The sequence below is a fragment of the Hevea brasiliensis genome, chromosome 9 (assembly GCF_030052815.1).
Source record: "Hevea brasiliensis isolate MT/VB/25A 57/8 chromosome 9, ASM3005281v1, whole genome shotgun sequence".
Lineage (NCBI taxonomy): Eukaryota > Viridiplantae > Streptophyta > Magnoliopsida > Malpighiales > Euphorbiaceae > Hevea > Hevea brasiliensis.
This window is the reverse complement of record NC_079501.1, coordinates 75974042-75995196: the sequence shown is the minus strand read 5'-3', so window position 1 is coordinate 75995196 and position 21155 is coordinate 75974042. Positions and strand designations below refer to the sequence as shown.

The following is a 21155-nucleotide window of genomic DNA, read 5'->3' as shown; positions in this document are numbered from 1 at the left end:
GTAGGTATTAGTTCATCATTTTCATTTTTAACTACCGTGATGCCCCCTTTCTTAGGTACAACATGAATCGACTTACCCAATTGTCATCGTAAACAGGTAAATAATACCTGTATCAAGCAATTTCAAGATCTCCTTTTTCACAACCTCTTTCATGTTTGGATTCAATCTCCTTTGTGATTCTCAAGAGGCTTTATGGTCATTTTCCAACAAAATTCTATGCATGCACACGTAGGATGTATTCCTTTAATATCATCAATGGTATAACCAATTATCCTTCTATGCTTCCTAAGAACTCTCAATAATTTTTCAACCTCACAATCAGTCAATTTAGCACTAACAATCACAGGATATGTAGAATATTGCCCTAGAAAAGCATACCTGAGATTTGTTGGAAGAGGTTTCAACTCTACCTTAGGTGCTTCACCTTTTTCAAACTTTGATGATGAAGTTGTTTCTTGCTTCAAGTTCCCAATCTTTTCAATATCGGCCATAGGCAATGGTGGATTTCCTTCCAAAATTGTAGCATATTCTGCAGCTTCCTCAATCTCATCCCCTTTTTTGATGTTATGAACCAAACAAGCTTCTAAGGGGTCTTTAGGATGTTGCTTTTTAAGCACTTCTCTAACCTCTTCATCTATCACATCAACTCTCAAGCATGAGTTTGAATCATCTTTCTTTTTCATTGCTTGAAACAAATTAAATTCAACTTTCTCTTCCCCAACTTCTAATGTAAGCCTCCCATGTTTTACATCAATCACAGCTCCAGCAGTAGCAAGGAAAGGTCTACCAAGAATAATAGGAATGTGTACATCCTCCTCCATCTCCAATACCACAAAATCCACTGGTATGAAAAATTTCCCAACTTTCAGAGGAACATTCTCAACTATCCCAATTGGAAATTTAATAGACCTATCTGCTAACTGTAGTGATATGGTAGTAGGCTTCATTTCTCCAATCTTCATTTTCTCATAGATAGACAATGGCATCAGACTAACACTGGCTCCAAGATCGCATAAAGCCTTATCTATACTGATATCCCCAATGTGACATGGTATGGAGAAACTCCCAGGATCTTTCAGTTTGGGTGGAAGCTTATTTTGCAAAATGGCACTGCTTTCTTCCGTGAGAGCTACAGTCTCAAATTCCTCCAATTTCTTCTTGTTAGATAAAATCTCCTTCAAAAATTTGGCATATGAAGGCATTTGTGCTAAGGCATCGATGAAAGGAATAGTCACATGCAAAGACTTCAATACCTCCAAAACTTCCCAAATTGTTTATCCAATTTTGCTTTCTGAAACCTTTGTGGGAATGGTAAAGGTGGCATGTAGGCTTTAGGTGCAACATATTTGGGCTCCTCTTCTTTGCTCTCCCTCTCCTTACTTCCTTTTTCTTCCATTGAATTTTCTTTCTCAGCTTCAATTCTAACTTCAACTTCAGTTTGTTCATCTCCTTCTCTGCTTTTCTTTTCTTCAACTTTCTCTTCAATATTTTTATCCCCATTCTCCAATATTTTTCCACTTCTCAATGTAATAGCCTTGTAATGCTCCCTTGAATTTTCTCGGTTGGCTAGGAAGCTTCCCAAATGCTTTGTTACTTGAAGAGCTAGCTTGTTGAGCTATTTGATTCTCTAACATCTTGTTGTGTGTTGCCATTTGATCCACTTTAGATGCTAATTGAGAAATCATTTCTTGTTGACTTTGATGGCTCACAAGTAGAGTTTCAATCATAGATTCCAATCTAGCTGTCTTGTCTAGTTGTGCTTGTTGTGGTAGAGGTGGAGCAGGTGCATTTTGAGGTTTAGAAATTCCGTGAGGAGGCCCTCTATACTTCTGAAAATTCTGATGTATTTGATATCCAGAAGGTTGCTGAAAATTCTGATTTTGCCCTTGTCTACCTCCCCAAGAGAAATTTGGGTGGTTTCTCCATGCTGGATCATAAGTTGCAGAAAATGGGTTACCACCTGGTCTTTGATTGTAGTTCCCCACATAATCCACTTGCTCACTTGAAAAATCTTGATTAAGTGCAGAAAAATCTGCGCACAATTGACATTTGCACTCAATTTCTAGTGTATTACCGTAACCTCCTATCAAGAATCTTCTTTCATACTTAACTTGACCATCTTTTTTGTCAAAGCATCAAACTTATAATTAATCATATTCATGGCATCAAGCTCGAACATACCAACCTGGTTTCTTGATCTCATTCCTCTCACAACTCCATTGGTAGTTGTTATAAGCAAATTAAACAAGAGCATAAACACCTACATCTTCATATTTCTCCATAAGGTCACCTCCAGAAGATGCATCAATTGTACTCCTAATAGCTGGTGAAACTCCATTATAAAAGTGTTGAACAAGCATCCACTTAGGAATCCCATGATGTGGACATCTCCTTTGCAAATCCTTGTACCTCTCCCATGCTTCATACAAGCTCTCATCATCTCTAGGTTTAAAAGAAGTCACCATTTCTCAGCTTAGCTGTCTTGCTTGGTGGAAAATATTGAGCCAAAAATGCTTGAGAAAGTTCATCCCATGTTGTGATAGAACCCGGTGGCAAAGAATGTAACCACTCTCTAGCTCGGTCCTTCAGAGAAAAAGGAAATAATCTGAGTCGAATTGCATCATCAGAAACTCCATTTATCTTCAACATATCACTGATCTCAAGAAAGTGTGCCAGATGCACATGTGGACTTTCACTTGGATTTCCTCCAAATTGTGCTTGTTGTACCATTTGACAAAGTGCAGGCTTCAATTCAAAATTATTAGCTTCTACCCTTGGTCTTGTGATACTTGGCATGAAATCTCCAATGTTAGGATAGGCATGATCCTTCACAGAGCGGTTGTTATTGTTGTTATTGTTGTCACCATTTCTTCTTGTACTTGCTCTTGCTCTTGTGCTCTTTCTTGTTGTTGTTGAGCTTTAATTTCAGCTTTTCTCCTTTTAGATTCTCGCTCTTAAAGCCTTTGTCTTTTCTCTATTTTTTTTTAAAATAATAAATTGATTTCTTCACTTTTTGTCCTTCTCATAAAATAAAACACCTGAAAAACAAAAATAAACAAATTCTCAAAGTAAAATGGTAAAAAGAAAATAAAATAAAATGCCCAAATTAACCAAACAAACAATCGTTTAATATCAAGCAAAATCAAATCCCAAGAACGGCGCTAAAAACTTGTTGGCGACTTATCCGCAAGTATACGGGTCGTCTCAAGTAATAAAGTGATGAATCAAGTATCGTTCCCACGAGGATTTGCTGTTTGATTACTAAACTATGAATGAAGCGATTATTTGGGCTAATGATTTATGAATAAAAGGTAAATGTAAATGAGCAAGGTAAATTGATTAATCTAATTGAAATGGGTAAAGAGCAAACAAATAAATTCTAAATCTAGCTCGCAATTAAACTGAAATTGACAATGGGTAATTTAAACGAAAGTCTAATTATGGTAAAAGTGATCCCAGAGTTGGGGGTTTATGCATAAATTAATTGGGATTTGTCTTGGGCATTCCAATTTTTAGGGAAAAATAGAGTTTGAAGGAAATTGATTCTAAATCCCTTTAAAATCTTTTTCAAGCATATCAAAGTGTATTCTAAAATAACCAAACATTATTTAGTATGTATTTTATTACTTTAAAACCCATTAAGTTTTGTAACCAATAATTAATTCCTCTTAAAGTCCTAGTTTATTTCTAAATCTAGGTGATTTTAAGTTCCAATCCTTGATTAACTATCAATGACTTTCACCTTTCGGTCCTTCAATCAAAGATTAACACAATACCCAATGGGTACCAACATTAGGCAAGTAAATCAAGCACACAAGGAAGGAATCAAAACTCATATTCATATAAAATAAGGAAATACCCAATCCAAATCCACAAATTAATCTAAAACATATTTCCCAACTCTGAAATCTAAGGAAATTACTCACTCATTATGGTATTTACAAGAAATATAGATGGAAAAGTAAAGGAAAACATGATAAGAGGACTGAAATAGAAAAACCCAGGTGGAAGAACCAAAGCCTCTGGTTTCTGGAGCTTCAAAACTGGTGCAGCAGCTCCTTCCCCAGGGGAAATGGCGTCTCCTCTCTCCCTTTCTATCAGATTTTCTTTTCTTTTTGTTTTTCTTCCCCTTCCTTTTGTAGCAAAAATAAGGAAATGATGAATTTATATGGTCCCTAAAAGTTACCCTAAAAGTAAATAAAAGACAAGGAGTGGATAGGAAATGAGGTGTAAAATTATCCAAGTCAGCAGCACTTTCACGTTCTGGGCATTCTGCTTAGGGTTTGGCTTAACCCTAAGCGGCTTCTTAGCAAATTTAGCCTCTGGACGCACTGCTCGCTTAAGGTTGCTGCACCTTCAGCAAATCTCGGCAGACTTATAGTAAAATGGACTTTTCTGCTCATGCTTGACTTGTGCTGCACCTTAAGCATTGCCGCTTTACCCTGAGCATGACCTTAAGCAAGGTTTCAAGCAAATTTCGGCTGGTTTGCTCTTTCAAGGCTTGATTTCTTCAACTTTCCTCTATGGTTAAAGGATTCCAAATTTCTTCAAATCACTTCCTAATGCACTCATTGATCATTGATTTGCCACAAAATCCTATCAAAAACAACAAAATTACAAAAATCAAATATAAAGTATTTAAATTCAACAAATAGGCTAAAATAAAGCTAAAAACATAAAATATACTAAAATATAAGTGCAAAATGAATGCAAAACTACCCTAAAATGTCTATATGAAATGAGTGTAACAACAGACAATTTTGACCCGTTAAGCCAAACGGAGGGCATTTTGGTCATTTCGCCTTCAGAGACGATTTTGGCCGACTTGTCCAGTTGAGTAAATAATTATTATGTCATAAAATATGAATTAATGTTGATGAAAAACTAATTTAAAGTTAGTAGAAAAGAAAAGAAAAGAAAAATCAACATAATGCAAATTATGACATCATTATGATGTCATTTAAAGGTTCCCACCAATCACAATTAAACAACTGTTTAAATTAACTAATAAAAGAGACAATAAAGACCAAAGAAATTAAAAAGCAAACAGCCATCTTCTTCCTCAAGCCGTGACCCTCTCCTCTATAATCCTCCATGAAAATTTTCTTTAATTACTTCCATTTCCCATGAATTTCCACTACTAAACCCTAGACACCTTTCATTAAAACTTGTCCATACCTCTTGGGAAAGTGTTTGGCAGCCTAGAAAAGGAATGAAAGTGAAGTTTGAGCTTGGAAAATTCTGCCCTACAAGAGGTTAGTGCCTATTATACATAAATCTCTTTTATTCCATGTTAGAGACTTAAAATGAGTAAGAATTTGTGAATCAAATGAATGAAATTTATGTGTATGTACTCCATGAATTTCGGCAGCCCTAAGGAAGGGATGAGAGTGATTGTTTTGATGGACTTAGAGTGGACTAGAGATCATGATTAAAGAATATATAATTATGTGGATAATGAATTAGCTAGTTAACTAAGGTAACTAATGTGAAATTGAAATGGGAATTAGCGTTTTGGGAGTGAAACTTGGACTTTGCTTATGAAATGGTGAGTGAACATTCTAATGGTCAATTAGTGACCATTTGAGGTAAGTTGACCATAATTTGAAGTGAATTATGGCATTGCAAACTGATTTGGTAGGCTGCCTAGGGTAACCAGCAGGGTGGCTGTGAGTCCAGCCCACTTGGACAGCCATAACTTTGGCTGTGTAGGTTCAATTGGTGTTTGGCCGGATTTTCTATAAAATTTTTGGAACTTCAAATAAATTAAAATTTCAACAAATGACTTAAATAGATTATATTTCACAAGTTATATTCAAAATTATGATGAAAATTAATCAAGATAAAATAGAGTGTTCCGGTACACCGTGTGACATAGCTTACTCGGATATACTGTAGACGGGTAAGGGGTGTCACATGTGAAGCATACTTGGCACATGTGGCAGACACCCTTCCATCCCCAGTGATCGGTGTAAGCGATTTGAGGCCGGGTTAAGGCCTAATATGAGAATGCAAGTTGTGGGCTTCCGACATCAGAATTTCTCTGAGTTGATCTCACAGGCCTTGGAACTGGAAAGGATAGAACCAGAAGGGGCAGTTAAGAAGGATACTCAAGAGAAAGAGAAGACTGAAAAGACTACTGGCCAAGCTACTGAAAGTGGTTCAGGGAATCGGAAACAGTTTGGGGGATCCAGCTCCCGTAAATCTGGAAGAGGAAGATTTTCTGGCTAGAGACCACCCAGATCGATTCAGCAGACCCAGCAGACACCTAGAGGGGCATTATCGGTCCGCCAATGTGAGACTTGTGGCAGAACACATGGTGGGGTATGCTTCAAAGCCACAGGCGCATGTTTTAATTGTGGAGGGACTAGACATTTTGCAAAGGATTGTACCAATCCATGCCGTTCTGGATCGTTTACCACATTAGAGGGATCAGCCCAAGCTTCTACACTGAGGGGTTCACAGCCAGCTAATAGAGGCAGAGGCAGGGGTAGAGGTAGTACCTCAGGAAGTCAGAGCACAGTAAATCAGCCTGAGCAAGCTCCAGCTAGAGTGTATACAATGAGACAACGAGAAGAGGCTGAGACTTCAGATATAGTTGCTGGTACCTTCTCTACTTTAAATCAAGATGACTTTGTGTTATTTGATCCGGGTTCTACCCACTCCTATGTGAGTGCTAGCATCATTGATTGCATTGCTGTTCCATGTACGAAAATGGATTTTGAGGTGCTAGTAACAAGTCCGCTAGGACAAGAGGCCAGGGTTAATAGAATGTATAGGGATTGTCCTTTGGTGATCCAAGGACATACTTTTTTGTCTGATCTGATTGAAATGCCCTTCAGAGATTATGATATCATCTTGGGCATGGATTAGTTAGCCAGGCATCACGCCATGATTGACTGTAGACTGAAGATGGTCACTTTTGGTCTCCCTCAGTATAGTGATGAGGTAATACATGGGGAGAGGCAGCTATTGCCATCAAACATCATTTCGGCTGCACTAGCCAGAAAAATGATCAGGAAGGGGTGTGAAGCATACTTAGCACAAGTGGCAGACACCCAAGTGGGGAGTCCAGCATTGAGGGACATCCCTACAGTATATGACTTTCCAGATGTGTTTCCTGATGAGTTTCCAGGATTACCTCCAGAAAGAGAAGTGCAGTTTGAGATTGATGTTATGCCTGGTGTAGATCCAATCTCCATAACACCATACAGAATGGCACCAATAGAATTGAAAGAGTTGAAGGTGCAGTTGCAAGAGTTACTTGACAAGGGCTTAATTCGCCCTAGTGTGTCACCTTGGGGAGCGGGGTACTGTTTGTTAAGAAGAAAGATGGCACTCTCTGCTTATGTATTGACTACCGGCAGTTGAATAAGGTGACAATAAAGAACAGATTTCCATTGCCCCTCATTGATGACCTGTTTGATCAGTTAAAGGGTGCAGCTGTGTTCTCCAAAATTGATTTGAGATCTGGTTATTATTAGTTGAAGGTGCAAGAGTAGAGCATTCTAAAAATTGCTTTTAGAACTCGATATGGTCATTATGAGTTTCTGGTAATGCCATTCGGGTTAATTAATGCTCCAGCTGCTTTTATGGATCTAATGAACACTATCTTCAGACCATACCTTGACCAATTTGTGGTTGTGTTTATTAATGATATTTTGATATATTCGAGGAATACAGAGGAGCATTATAGACATCTGCGGATTGTACTACAGACCTTAAGGGAGAAACAGCTATACGCCAAATTATCAAAATGTGAATTTTGGTTGAAGGAAATCTCTTTCTTGGGACATATTGTGTCAGCTGAAGGGATCAAGGTAGATTCCAGCAAGGTAGAAGCTATCCTTAATTGGAAGCCACCCAAGAATATCACAGAAATTCACAGTTTTCTAGGTTTAGCTGGATGCTACCGCCGATTTGTGAAAGGGTTCTCTATGTTCACTTCTCCACTGACCAAGCTGCTTCAGAAAGATGTGAAATTTCAGTGGACGGATAAATGCCAGTAGAGTTTTAATGAGTTGAAGAGGTATTTGACTGAAGCTCCAGTCCTTACTTTACCTACACCGGGTAAAGAATACACAGTTTATAGTGATGCTTCTCACAATGGGTTAGGTTGTGTACTGATGCAAGATCGAAATGTCATTGCATATGCATCACGCCAGCTGAAACCGCACGAGAGGAACTATTCGACACATGACTTGGAGCTAGCAGCTATTGTTTTTGCTCTGAAGATCTGGAGACATTACTTATATGGGGAGAAGTGTTATATCTACACAGATCACAGGAGCTTGAAGTATTTGGGCACTCAGAAAGAATTGAACTTGAGACAGAGGAGATGGTTAGAATTGATTAAAGACTATGATTGCTTAATAAACTATCAGTTAGGGAAAGCAAATGTGGTGGCTGACGCCTTAAGTCGTAAGACTATGGCAAGTTTCATAGTTTCTCCTTTGTCCATGGTACATGAGTTGAAAGCACAGCATGCCAGTTTGGAGATTGATGATGAGGGACAGACAGTAGTTGCATGGCATGTACAGCCAGTGTTGATTGATCAGATCAGAATGGCTGCTCAGAATGATGAAAAATATCAGAAGCTATTGAATGAAGTCCACCAGGGAAGAAACCTGAATTCTCTGTGAGAGATGATGGTTTATTGCTACATCAGGGTAGAATGTGCATTCCTAATGATGTTGACTTGAAACAAATCATTATGAAGGAAGCACATGAGTCTCCTTTTGCTATGCACCTTGGTGGCACTAAGATGTACAGAGGATTAAAAGAGCATTACAGGTGGATGGGTATGAAAAGGGATGTAGTTGGTTTTGTCTCCAAATGCCTAACTTGTCAACAAGTGAAGGTAGAACATCAAGTACCAGCTGGTTTGTTACATCCATTGCCAGTACCAAAGTGGAAATGGGAATGGATAACTATGGATTTTGTGATGGGACTTCTGAGGACACAAAAAAGCCATGATGCAGTATGGGTTATAGTTGACAGACTGACCAAGTCTGCTCACTTTCTGCCAGTCCGGATGGACTATAGCCTGGAAAGATTGGCCAGATTATACATAGATGAGATGGTAAGACTGCATGGAGTGCCAATATCGATTGTATCTGATAGAGATCCTAGGTTCACTTCTAGATTCTGGGGTAGTCTTCAGAGAGCCCTAGGAATTAGATTGAACTTCAGCATGACATTCCACCCATAGACAGATGGCCAGTCTGAGAGGGTAATTCAGATATTGGAGGATATGCTACGGGCTTGTGTAATTGAATTTGAAGGTAGTTGGGATACACACTTGCCTCTGATTGAGTTTGCTTATGACAACAGCTACCAATCAAGCATTGGGATGCCTCCATATGAAGCTTTGTATGGCAGAAAGTGTAGAACTCCCCTGTGTTGGGATAAAGTGGGTGAAAGAAAAATGATTGGGCCAGAAATTATTCAGCAAATAGAGGAAAAGATTAGACTAATTAGAGATCAACTCAAGGCTGCATCAGACCGTTAGAAGTCCTACATCGATATGAAGAGAAGAGATATTGAGTATGCAATGGGTGATAAGGTATTCCTCAAAGTTTCACCTTGGAAGAGGATTATGAGATTTGACAGAAAGGGGAAACTGAGTCCTCATTTTATTGGACCATATGAGGTTCTGGAAAGAGTGGGTCCTCTAGCATACTGATTGGCACTACCTCCAGAGTTGGAGAAGATACATGACGTCTTCCATATGTTTATGTTGAGGAGGTATCGATCAGACCCATCTCATGTTCTACCTGTTGAAGAGATTGAGGTAAATCCAAACCTCTCATATGAGGAAGAACCCATAGAGATTCTGGCATATGAGGTGAAGTAACTGAGGAACAAGCAGATACCCCTGGTTAAAGTGCTGTGGAACCATCATTCAGGCCAGGAAGCTACTTGGGAACGTGAAGAGGACATGAGGAGACAGCACCCACAGCTGTTCAGAGACTGATGCCAGGTAAAATTTTGAGACGAAATTTATTTTAAGGGGGGGATAATTGTAACACCCCTATATTCGGTAATGCGTTCTACTCTTCCGGTGACCGGTGTCTGTACGGACAGCTAAAATGCCTAGAATTATACTTAAATGTTAGTGAAGAGACATAAAATGATGAAATACATGATCAGAAATATAAGAAAAATAGAGGAAAATAAAAGAGCAATGAAATGTAATGAGATTAAACGAGCCAAAAACCCTAGCGATGGGTGACCGCATTGGGAAGTTGTGGCGAGGACCGTTGACTAGCCCTGGACCGCGGGAAACCCTGGAAAATATTTTCAGGACCTAATTAAAGGTCTACTAAGGTGTAATTGACATTTAAAATGTCAAAGAAAAATTAGTAAGTCAGTATAAATGAAAATGAAAATTTAAGATATCGGCGGGACAAGAATTAAATCGGTGTTACCAAAAAATTCGAAATGTAATCCGAAAATGGGCATTTTGATCATTTGACACCTAGAGTTGACTTTTGACCTAAATGTCCATGAAAAATTAGTAGTGTTAAAATTTAATAATGCCATAAAAATTTAAAGTCATATGTGTGGAGTAATTAAGAGGAATTAAGGGTAAAATGTGGAATAATTAAAAAATTAGATTATTTAAATGTTAATTATGTTAGTGGAGCACTATGGGCATATAAAATCATTAAGTGGACATGCGTAAAACCCACTTTCATCTTCTTCCTTATCAAATCTTCATCTTGGCCGAATTCTAAGTTTCTCCTAAACCACCATTGACGTCCCATGTTCAAGCTTCATCCATCCCTCACCAAGCTAATTTCTTCCTAAGTACCTTCACAAATTCTTGTCTACACACCTTGGGCAGCATATTGGGAGCAGAAAGAAGGAAGTTTGGTGAAGATTTAACAAGCTCCGAAAAGAGGTAAGTGTGCAAACTTCTTCCTTTCTTAATTAAAGTTGGTATTAAGCTTGAGATGAGTATTTTGATGAAGAAAATTTAAAGTTTTGATGAGTTATTGAAGTGTACCATTTTGGGCAGCCATGGAAGTGAAAGGTAAGTGGTTTGTTCTTATATGAATTTGATGGATAATGAAGTTAATTAGAGTGCTTAAATGTATAAAAGTTTAATTTTTATGTATATGTGTGAATTGTGAATATAAAGCGAGATCACATATTGAAATTGGGAAGCTTGATGTAAATGAGCAATTTGGGCAGCCTTATATGCTTAGGAGGGCCTTAAATTCATGTATAATTAATGTTAATTTAAGAGCAATGGATTGTATTTTATGGATTTTGATTAGTTGAATTAGGTTTGGAGAGTTGAATTGTACTTGGACATGGATTAAATTGCTAGATACTTGATCAATTAAATTGTGGCTGGATATTGGTTGTATTGAACTATTGTTGGACATTTTGTTTCATTAAACTGAGTTGTTGTTGGACAAATTACCAAATTGAGTTGTTATTGGTCATTTGACCAAATTAAAATATGAATGGTAAACATTAGAAGTGTAAATTCTCAAATGCAGATTTAGGTTAGTAAGGGCAGTATGCAAATTGGGCTATAAGTGAAAAATTGTGACCCCTATTGGTATGAGGCCAATTGGAGGCAAAACTAGACACAAAATAGGCCAAATTTCACGAAGAAAGTAGACCTAAATTCTGTCCGAAAAGTGACATGAAAATTGACATAATTCGGATTGATAACACTGCAACCCTGAAATTTGACCAATTGAACAGTATTTACGAAAATGACCATAACTCTTTCTACACAGGTCCAAATGACCTGAAATTTATATCCTTGGAAAGATTAGACATAGGGCTACAATTTTGGTTAAGACCACCAAACCCAGAAATGACCATAAGCAAGTCAAAATGCTTGCACAATTTCGGGTATAAAACCTGCCAGAATTTGAAATGACCTAAAAATGGCCTAAGTTCACAATAAAAAGGCAATTTGACCAGTAATAGTAAAATGACCATAACTTGGTCCAGAAAACTCCAAATGACATGAAATCGGTGCCAAAATGTCACTAAAACATAAACCTACAATATTGCTCTTTTGACCAGGACCTAGAAACAAAGGGGAATAAGTCAATTAGCTAGATCAATGCAGTGCATCAAATCTGAAAATTTGCAATAAAATGCAATAAGCTTTAAAATGAAATTGGTAACATATACACACTTGAGGACTATAAAATGTGACATATTGGTAACATTAAAATAATTCACCTAGTGTGTATTAAATGTCAATATTATAGGTTGACTAATGAAATAAATTGAAGTGAATAGTATCAAGAAAATTTAGTTATTGGATTTTATTATTGGAAACAATTTAACTGAGTACTGAAACACTTTAAATTGTGTGTTTCAGTTGAAAAGGATATTGAAAAGCATAAGGAACATTGAGTCAAGGCCTAAAGGTGACTCAAATCAGGTTTGTGCACAATAAACCTATTTAAGTATTTCTTAGTGAAATTTTAATTTGCTATGCTTTATGAAATCTCTATGTTAATTATGAATTGTGTTGCTACTTTGTGAATGAAAATGTGACTTTGGAAATTGATTGGATTTTTCATGAAATATTTGAATAAATTGTTTTGAATTGATTTTGGATTCACATTTAGCATGACAGTATCATAGTATTCCTCCTCCATTTATGGGGTTGAGATTGATTATTTTCCTCCCTCTTTGGCTTACCAGTTGAGGTCGAGATCAGATGAGTATTCATTAGCTAGCTAGCCACCTCCCTCATTGATTTTGATTAGTGAGGTTGTAACATCCTCCCCGTAGCAACTCCGTACATTCTACTGTTCCGGTGACCCGTGTCGGTCCGGACAGCTAGAACGTCCGAAAAAATATTCAAATCAAAGTGAGGGACCATAATTAGCTCAAATATTAATGAGAAAAATTTAGTAAAAATTTTAGAAATAAAATACAGTTAAGTCAAAAGAGCCGGTGCCCAAGCGATGGGTAACCAGAGGTAAGTTGCGGTTTTCGCAACGAGGAGCCCTAGACCCGAGGGAAAAATTATAAAATAATTTTTGGGACTCCAGAGAAGGGTTATTGAGGTTCCCATGGCATTAGAATGCCAAGAAAATACCTAGAAAAATTTTTCAATCGGTACAGACAATTTTGGCCCGTTAAGCCAAACGGAGGGCATTTTGGTCATTTCGCCTTCAGAGGTGATTTTTGGCCGACTTGTCCAGTTGAGTAAATAATTAATATGACATAAAATATGAAGAAATATTACTAGAAATTAAATTGAAAATGAGTAATGAAAGAAGAAAAGAAAAGAAAACAAAAATGAAATAAAAATCAAATTTATGACATAGGATGATGCAATTAAAACCCTATCAACCAATCATATTTAATCAAGCATAAGAATAAAAGTCAAAAGACCCTAAATTAAACCAAAATTCTGCATCTTCTTCCTCCAATACGTGAACCTCTCTACTCTCTCTTCTTCATTTTTCTTCTTCTCCCAAGCTTAAATTTCCCACAATTCTCACCATAAAAACCCTAGCTCCCAACATTAAAAGTTGATTTTAGACCTTGATCAAGTGTTTAGTAGCAAAAAAAAAAAAAGAGGAGAAGTGAAGGTTTAACAAGTTGGGAATTTTATCAAATAAGGTTAGTACCTAATTCCACTTATATCTCTATTATTCCATGTTAATTACTTAAAATAAGTATGAATTTGTGAACCAAATGAATGAAAGTTAAGTGTATGTAGCCCATGGATTTTGGCTGCCCTAAGGAAGGAACAAGATTGATTGTTTTGATGGACTTAGAGTGGACTAAATATGATGTTTAAGGTAATTATATACATGGATAATGAGTTAGGGTATTAACTAGGGTAACTAGTGTGAATCACAATGGGAAATTAGGGTTTTGGAGAGTGAAATTTGGTTTTGGCTTATGAAATTGTGAAAGAACATTATAATGGTCAATTAGTGACCATTTTAGGTAAGTTAAGCACAATTTGGACTGAAAAATAGAATTGCAAAGTGAAGAGGTAGGCTGCCCTAGGACAGCAGTATAGGGACTGAAAATTCAGTCCCTTTGCACTGCCATAACCTGGGCTGTGTTAGTCCAATTGGTGTTTGGCCAATTGGACATGAAACTAGGCTTATAATGGCACATTTTTGCTGAAGAAACCATGCCCAAAAGACCAAAGCAAGAGGACCAAAACTTGGCCCCAATCCGGACACCCTGCACAGCCCTCTGCAGAATTGACTAAATGAACAGTAACTGTTCATTTGGCCATAACTCACTGTAGATTTGGTCAATTGACCTGAAATTTTTACAGCAAAGAGTTAAGATATAGACAAACAACTTTCATGAAGGAACCTACCTCAAATTATGGCCAGAACCTAACCCAAATGGCAATGGCAGCCACTGTTCAAACCTGCAACTCTGCAGATTTTGATTTGAGCAGCCATGTTTGGATGGTTATAACTCTCTCTAGAAAACTCGGATTTAGGCGATTCTTGAACCGATGGAAACCTAAGGCATAGTAGAACATTTCATATGAAGAAAGTTAGACCAAATTATGAACTTAACTTGGTCAAATTACTGACCAAAGTTGGACCAAAAATCTGCCAGCACCCAATATAGCAGCATGAACAGTGCACGTGAACAGTAAACTTATTTTGGCCATAACTTGAGCTACAAAACTCCAAATGGAGTGATTCAAAAAAGGAAATTCAACTAGACAGAATAAGGAACAACTTTCATGTTTACCATTTCCTCAAATTCCCACTGTAGAAATATCAAATGGAACAATAAAGATGAAGCACCAAATCTGAAAATTTTGCTCAATTAGCATTAAGCTTAAAAATGGTATTGGCAACCAATACCAACAAGTTTGAAATACAAAATGTGGTATGTTTGAGGTGTTAAAACCAATACACCTATTTTCTATCCAAAAGTCAACATTTTTGTTGACCAATGAGGTGAATAGTGACACCAAAACCAAAAATTGGCAATTTTGCCAAAATGACCTAAGCTTTGAGAAAGTGACCAAAACTAACAAGTTTGAAATACAAAATGTGGTATGTTGGGAGTATTAAAACCAATGTACCTATTGTTTATGCAAAAGTCAACATTTTAGTTGACTAAGGAAATGAATAGTGACATGAAAACTTGAAATTCAAAAATTGTGAAACTTAAAAATGCAAAATGCCCTAGTAGGCCTAATGTGATTGGTTTGGATAGTTTGGCATGCCAATAGGGTATTGTTTTAGCGATCGCGAAAGGAAAGGCTTTTATGCCTGTATTCATGGCTTTATGCCCGTATCCATGGCTTTTATGCCCGTATTCATGGCTTTTATGCCGATTATGTGATATCATGGCTTTTTAGCCATATTGACTGCATACGTGGTTGACGTTCTGCGTCCCATGGTATGACGGCCCGAGGCACCGCGGTGTCCAGTGCCAACGACCCGTTATCCAGTCCAGTCGTCTAGTATAGGTTACTTGGGCATGGAAAAGTATAACTGTAATTGAACTGATTATTGAAGAAAATACGAAAACTAAATATCAGGAATGATTACGATAGAATACAATGAAAACTTAAAATTCATGAAGAAGTTAATATCATAAAACGTAATTAGCCCTCGACTAAACACTAAGTTGGTAATTATTCAGTTCTTATGAACACAATGGCTAAGAAATTATGATTTTTATATTGCATATTATTTCTTTCTATTTTATTATTTGCACCACTAAGCTTTATGCTTAGCGCGTCGCTTTTGCAACGCGTAGGTACTGAAGATACTGATCGAGAGCCAGTATACCACAGATTGGGTAAGTCCATCCTGCAGCTCTGCATAGTGTCTGTGTCACCTCACTGTCTGCAGTGCATTAGTAGGACGCTAGATGCCATTTTGATATTTTGTAATTGATTTTATTTTCTCATATGTATTTGAAACTTATGTAATGTATTTTGATATTCATGAAAATAATGAAAAGTGTGGTTGTAAATGGAAAAGTGAATGTTTATCAATGATTTATGCATGGTATCTTATGAGATGGACGAATGAGAACTGAGATTGAACATTATTGAGATTTTGATAAATGGAGTTGAGATGAATGAATAAGAATATAGGAAGTGTTTTTCACAGGTTCCGAAGAACGGTTTTCTCTATTTTTAGCCGATACTCTGCCGGATTTTCTATAAAATTTTCGGAACCTCAAATAAATAGTAATTTCGATAAATGGCTTAAAATGAATTATATTTCACAAGTTATATTCAAAACTATGATAAAAATGAATTAAGATAAAATAGAGTGCTCCGGCACACTGAGTGGCATAACTTGCTCGGCTACACTGTAGTCGGGTAAGGGGTATCACATTTAGTGGTATCAGAGCACGGTTTAGGCATTTCTGGGCCTAGATTGAGTCCATACCATGCATTGCATTTGTAAGAGTCGAGGTGACACTAATGCAGATATGTTTATCTTTCTTATTTTGAATAGGATATGGATCCTTCATCTCAGAGAGCCGTTGAGGAGGAAGTGGAGAGTCATGCTCCACTGCGGCAGTGAGGCTGGGGCATGAGAGAATGCTCGCCACTCAAGCGAGCACTGCTCAGCCTCCACAGCCATGTTCCAACAAATGGCCGACTTCTTCGACAAATGGCCGTGGTAATGCCAAGACCACCACCACCACCAGCTCCACAGTAAATCACACCGAAAGGCTAAGGAAGTTTGGAGCCGTGGACTTCTATGGCAAGAGAAGATGATTACATTGTAGAGAATTGGTTGAATGCAGGCAGAGTCCTAAAACAACTCCACTGCACTCCAGAGCAAAACCTGGAGGCTGTTATATCCCTGTTGCAAGACGATGCATACGAATGGTGGGATACTGTGTCCAGTGAAGTACAGTCAGAAGCTGTAACTTGGGATTTTTTCCTCTCTGAATTCAAGAAGAAATATGTGGGTACTGTATACCTAGAAGAGAGAAGAAGAGAATTCATCAACCTGAGGCAGAGACAGTTGTCAGTGGCTGAATATGAGAAGGAATTTGTCCGATTAAGTCGCTATGGAAGGGAGATAGTCCCTAATGAAGCTGAAAGATGTAAGAGATTTGAAGAGGGACTAAATGACAACATCAAGATCTAGCTCACTGCCTTGGGAATCACAGAATTTACCAAGTTAGTGGAAGCTGCATTAAAAGTGGAGAAAGTGAGAATAAATGAACAAAATAGGAAAGATAGGCAGCGTAAGAGGGAATTTGGACCAGATACCAAATATACCAACTGATAGTAAGAAGTTTAAGGGTCCTAGTTCACAAGATCAGATACAGGGCCACAGAGGCCAGATGGGAATATCTATAGCTAGTTCCCCGAGCACAATAACAAGGGGATCAACCCTAATGCCTGAATGTATGCATTGTGGTAGAAGACACAGAGGGGAGTGTCGACTGTTAACTGGAGAGTGTTTTAAGTGTGGGGCTACGGATCATTTCATAAGAGATTGCCCTCAGAGGAGTGGTTCAATAGCTCCGGTACAAGTTGATAGACCTTCCCCTGTAGTTCAAAGGGGTAAAAGATCGGGTAGAGCAGAAACGGCTGATATTTCACAGAAGATTGTTTCTGAGATCGTTGAAAAGCCCGAAGCCAGGGTGGTACCACAAGTATATGCAATGGAAGCTCAAGAAGAGCCAAACCCAGACACTGATGAGGCAATACAAGGAAGTGAAGAAACAAGGAGGTAGTAACTCCCCGATTACTTAAGTCAGGTAAATTTCGAGGACGAAATTTAAATAAGAGGGGAAGAGTTGTAACATCCTCCCCGTAGCAACTCCGTACATTCTACGGTTCCGGTGACTGGTGTCGGTCCGGACAGCTAGAACGTCCGGAAAAATATTCAAATCAAAGTGAGGGACCATAATTAGCTCAAATATTAATGAGAAAAATTTAGTAAAAATTTTAGAAATAAAATACAGTTAAGTCAAAAGAGCCGGTGCCTAAGCGATGGGTAACCAGAGGTAAGTTGCGGTTTTCGCAACGAAGAGCCCTAGACTCGGGGGAAAAATTATAAAATAATTTTTGGGACTCCAGAGAAGGGTTATTGAGGTTCCCATGGCATTAGAATGCCAAGAAAATACCTAGAAAAATTTTTCAATCGGTACAGACAATTTTGGCCCGTTAAGCCAAACGGAGGGCATTTTGGTCATTTCGCCTTCAGAGGTGATTCTTGGCCGACTTGTCCAGTTGAGTAAATAATTAATATGACATAAAATATGAAGAAATATTACTAGAAATTAAATTGAAAATGAGTAATGAAAGAAGAAAAGAAAAGAAAACAAAAATGAAATAAAAATCAAATTTATGACATAGGATGATGCAATTAAAACCCTATCAACCAATCATATTTAATCAAGCATAAGAATAAAAGTCAAAAGACCCTAAATTAAACCAAAATTCTGCATCTTCTTCCTCCAATACGTGAACCTCTCTCTACTCTCTCTTCTTCATTTTTCTTCTTCTCCCAAGCTTAAATTTCCCACAATTCTCACCAAAAAAACCCTAGCTCCCAACATTAAAAGTTGATTTTAGACCTTGATCAAGTGTTTAGTAGCAAAAAAAAAAAGAGGAGAAGTGAAGGTTTAACAAGTTGGGAATTTTATCAAATAAGGTTAGTGCCTAATTCCACTTATATCTCTATTATTCCATGTTAATTACTTAAAATAAGTATGAATTTGTGAACCAAATGAATGAAAGTTAAGTGTATGTAGCCCATGGATTTTGGCTGCCCTAAGGAAGGAACAAGATTGATTGTTTTGATGGACTTAGAGTGGACTAAATATGATGTTTAAGGTAATTATATACATGGATAATGAGTTAGGGTATTAACTAGGGTAACTAGTGTGAATCACAATGGGAAATTAGGGTTTTGGAGAGTGAAATTTGGTTTTGGCTTATGAAATTGTGAAAGAACATTATAATGGTCAATTAGTGACCATTTTAGGTAAGTTAAGCACAATTTGGACTGAAAAATAGAATTGCAAAGTGAAGAGGTAGGCTGCCCTAGGACAGCAGTATAGGGACTGAAAATTCAGTCCCTTTGCACTACCATAACCTGGGCTGTGTTAGTCCAATTGGTGTTTGGCCAATTGGACATGAAACTAGGCTTATAATGGCACATTTTTGCTGAAGAAACCATGCCCAAAAGACCAAAGCAAGAGGACCAAAACTTGGCCCCAATCCGGACACCCTGCACAGCCCTCTGCAGAATTGACTAAATGAACAGTAACTGTTCATTTGGCCATAACTCACTGTAGATTTGGTCAATTGACCTGAAATTTTTACAGCAACAAGTTAAGATATAGACAAACAACTTTCATGAAGGAACCTACCTCAAATTATGGCCAGAACCTAACCCAAATGGCAATGGCAGCCACTGTTCAAACCTGCAACTCTGCAGATTTTGATTTGAGCAGCCATGTTTGGATGGTTATAACTCTCTCTAGAAAACTCGGATTTAGGCGATTCTTGAACCGATGGAAACCTAAGGCATAGTAGAACATTTCATATGAAGAAAGTTAGACCAAATTATGAACTTAACTTGGTCAAATTACTGACCAAAGTTGGACCAAAAATCTGCCAGCACCCAATATAGCAGCATGAACAGTGCACGTGAACAGTAAACTTATTTTGGCCATAACTTGAGCTACAAAACTCCAAATAGAGTGATTCAAAAACGGAAATTCAACTAGACAGAATAAGGAACAACTTTCATGTTTACCATTTCCTCAAATTCCCACTGTAGAAATATCAAATGGAACAATAAAGATGAAGCACCAAATCTGAAAATTTTGCTCAATTAGCATTAAGCTTAAAAATGGTATTGGCAACCAATACCAACAAGTTTGAAATACAAAATGTGGTATGTTTGAGGTGTTAAAACCAATACACCTATTTTCTATCCAAAAGTCAACATTTTTGTTGACCAATGAGGTGAATAGTGACACCAAAACCAAAAATTGGCAATTTTGCCAAAATGACCTAAGCTTTGAGAAAGTGACCAAAACTAACAAGTTTGAAATACAAAATATGGTATGTTGGGAGTATTAAAACCAATGTACCTATTGTTTATGCAAAAGTCAACATTTTAGTTGACTAAGGAAATGAATAGTGACATGAAAACTTGAAATTCAAAAATTGTGAAACTTAAAAATGCAAAATGCCCTAGTAGGCCTAATGTGATTGGTTTGGATAGTTTGGTATGCCAATAGGGTATTGTTTTAGCAGTACTGCGAAAGGAAAGGCTTTTATGCCTGTATTCATGGCTTTATGCCCGTATCCATGGCTTTTATGCCCGTATTCATGGCTTTTATGCCGATTATGTGATATCATGGCTTTTTAGCCATATTGACTGCATACGTGGTTGACGTTCTGCGTCCCATGGTATGACGGCCCGAGGCACCGCGGTGTCCAGTGCCAACGACCCGTTATCCAGTCCAGTCGTCTAGTATAGGTTACTTGGGCATGGAAAAGTATAACTGTAATTGAACTGATTATTGAAGAAAATACGAAAACTAAATATCAGGAATGATTACGATAGAATACAATGAAAACTTAAAATTCATGAAGAAGTTAATATCATAAAACGTAATTAGCCCTCGACTAAACACTAAGTTGGTAATTATTCAGTTCTTATGAACACAATGGCTAAGAAATTATGATTTTATATTGCATATTATTTCTTTCTATTTTATTATTTGCACCACTAAGCTTTATGCTTAGCGCGTCGCTTTTGCAACGCGTAGGTACTGAAGATACTGATCGAGAGCCAGTATACCACAGATTGGGTAAGTCCATCCTGCAGCTCTGCATAGTGTCTGTGTCACCTCACTGTCTGCAGTGCATTGGTAGGACGCTAGATGCCATTTTGATATTTTGTAATTGATTTTATTTTCTCATATGTATTTGAAACTTATGTAATGTATTTTGATATTCATGTAAATAATGAAAAGTGTGGTTGTAAATGGAAAAGTGAATGTTTATCAATGATTTATGCATGGTATCTTATGAGATGGACGAATGAGAACTGAGATTGAACATTATTGAGATTTTGATAAATGGAGTTGAGATGAATGAATAAGAATATAGGAAGTGTTTTTCACAGGTTCTGAAGAACGGTTTTCTCTATTTTTAGCCGATA

General features: G+C 37.4%; 1 non-coding gene across 1 annotated transcript; it reads left to right on the top strand.

The window, feature by feature from the left end:
• Window positions 1–2370: 2370 nt before the first annotated feature.
• LOC131183471 (small nucleolar RNA R71) lies at window positions 2371–2475 on the top strand. The gene has a single exon (XR_009151528.1). It is a non-coding gene; the product is annotated as a small nucleolar RNA R71 (small nucleolar RNA).
• The last annotated feature ends 18680 nt before the right edge of the window (window positions 2476–21155 follow it).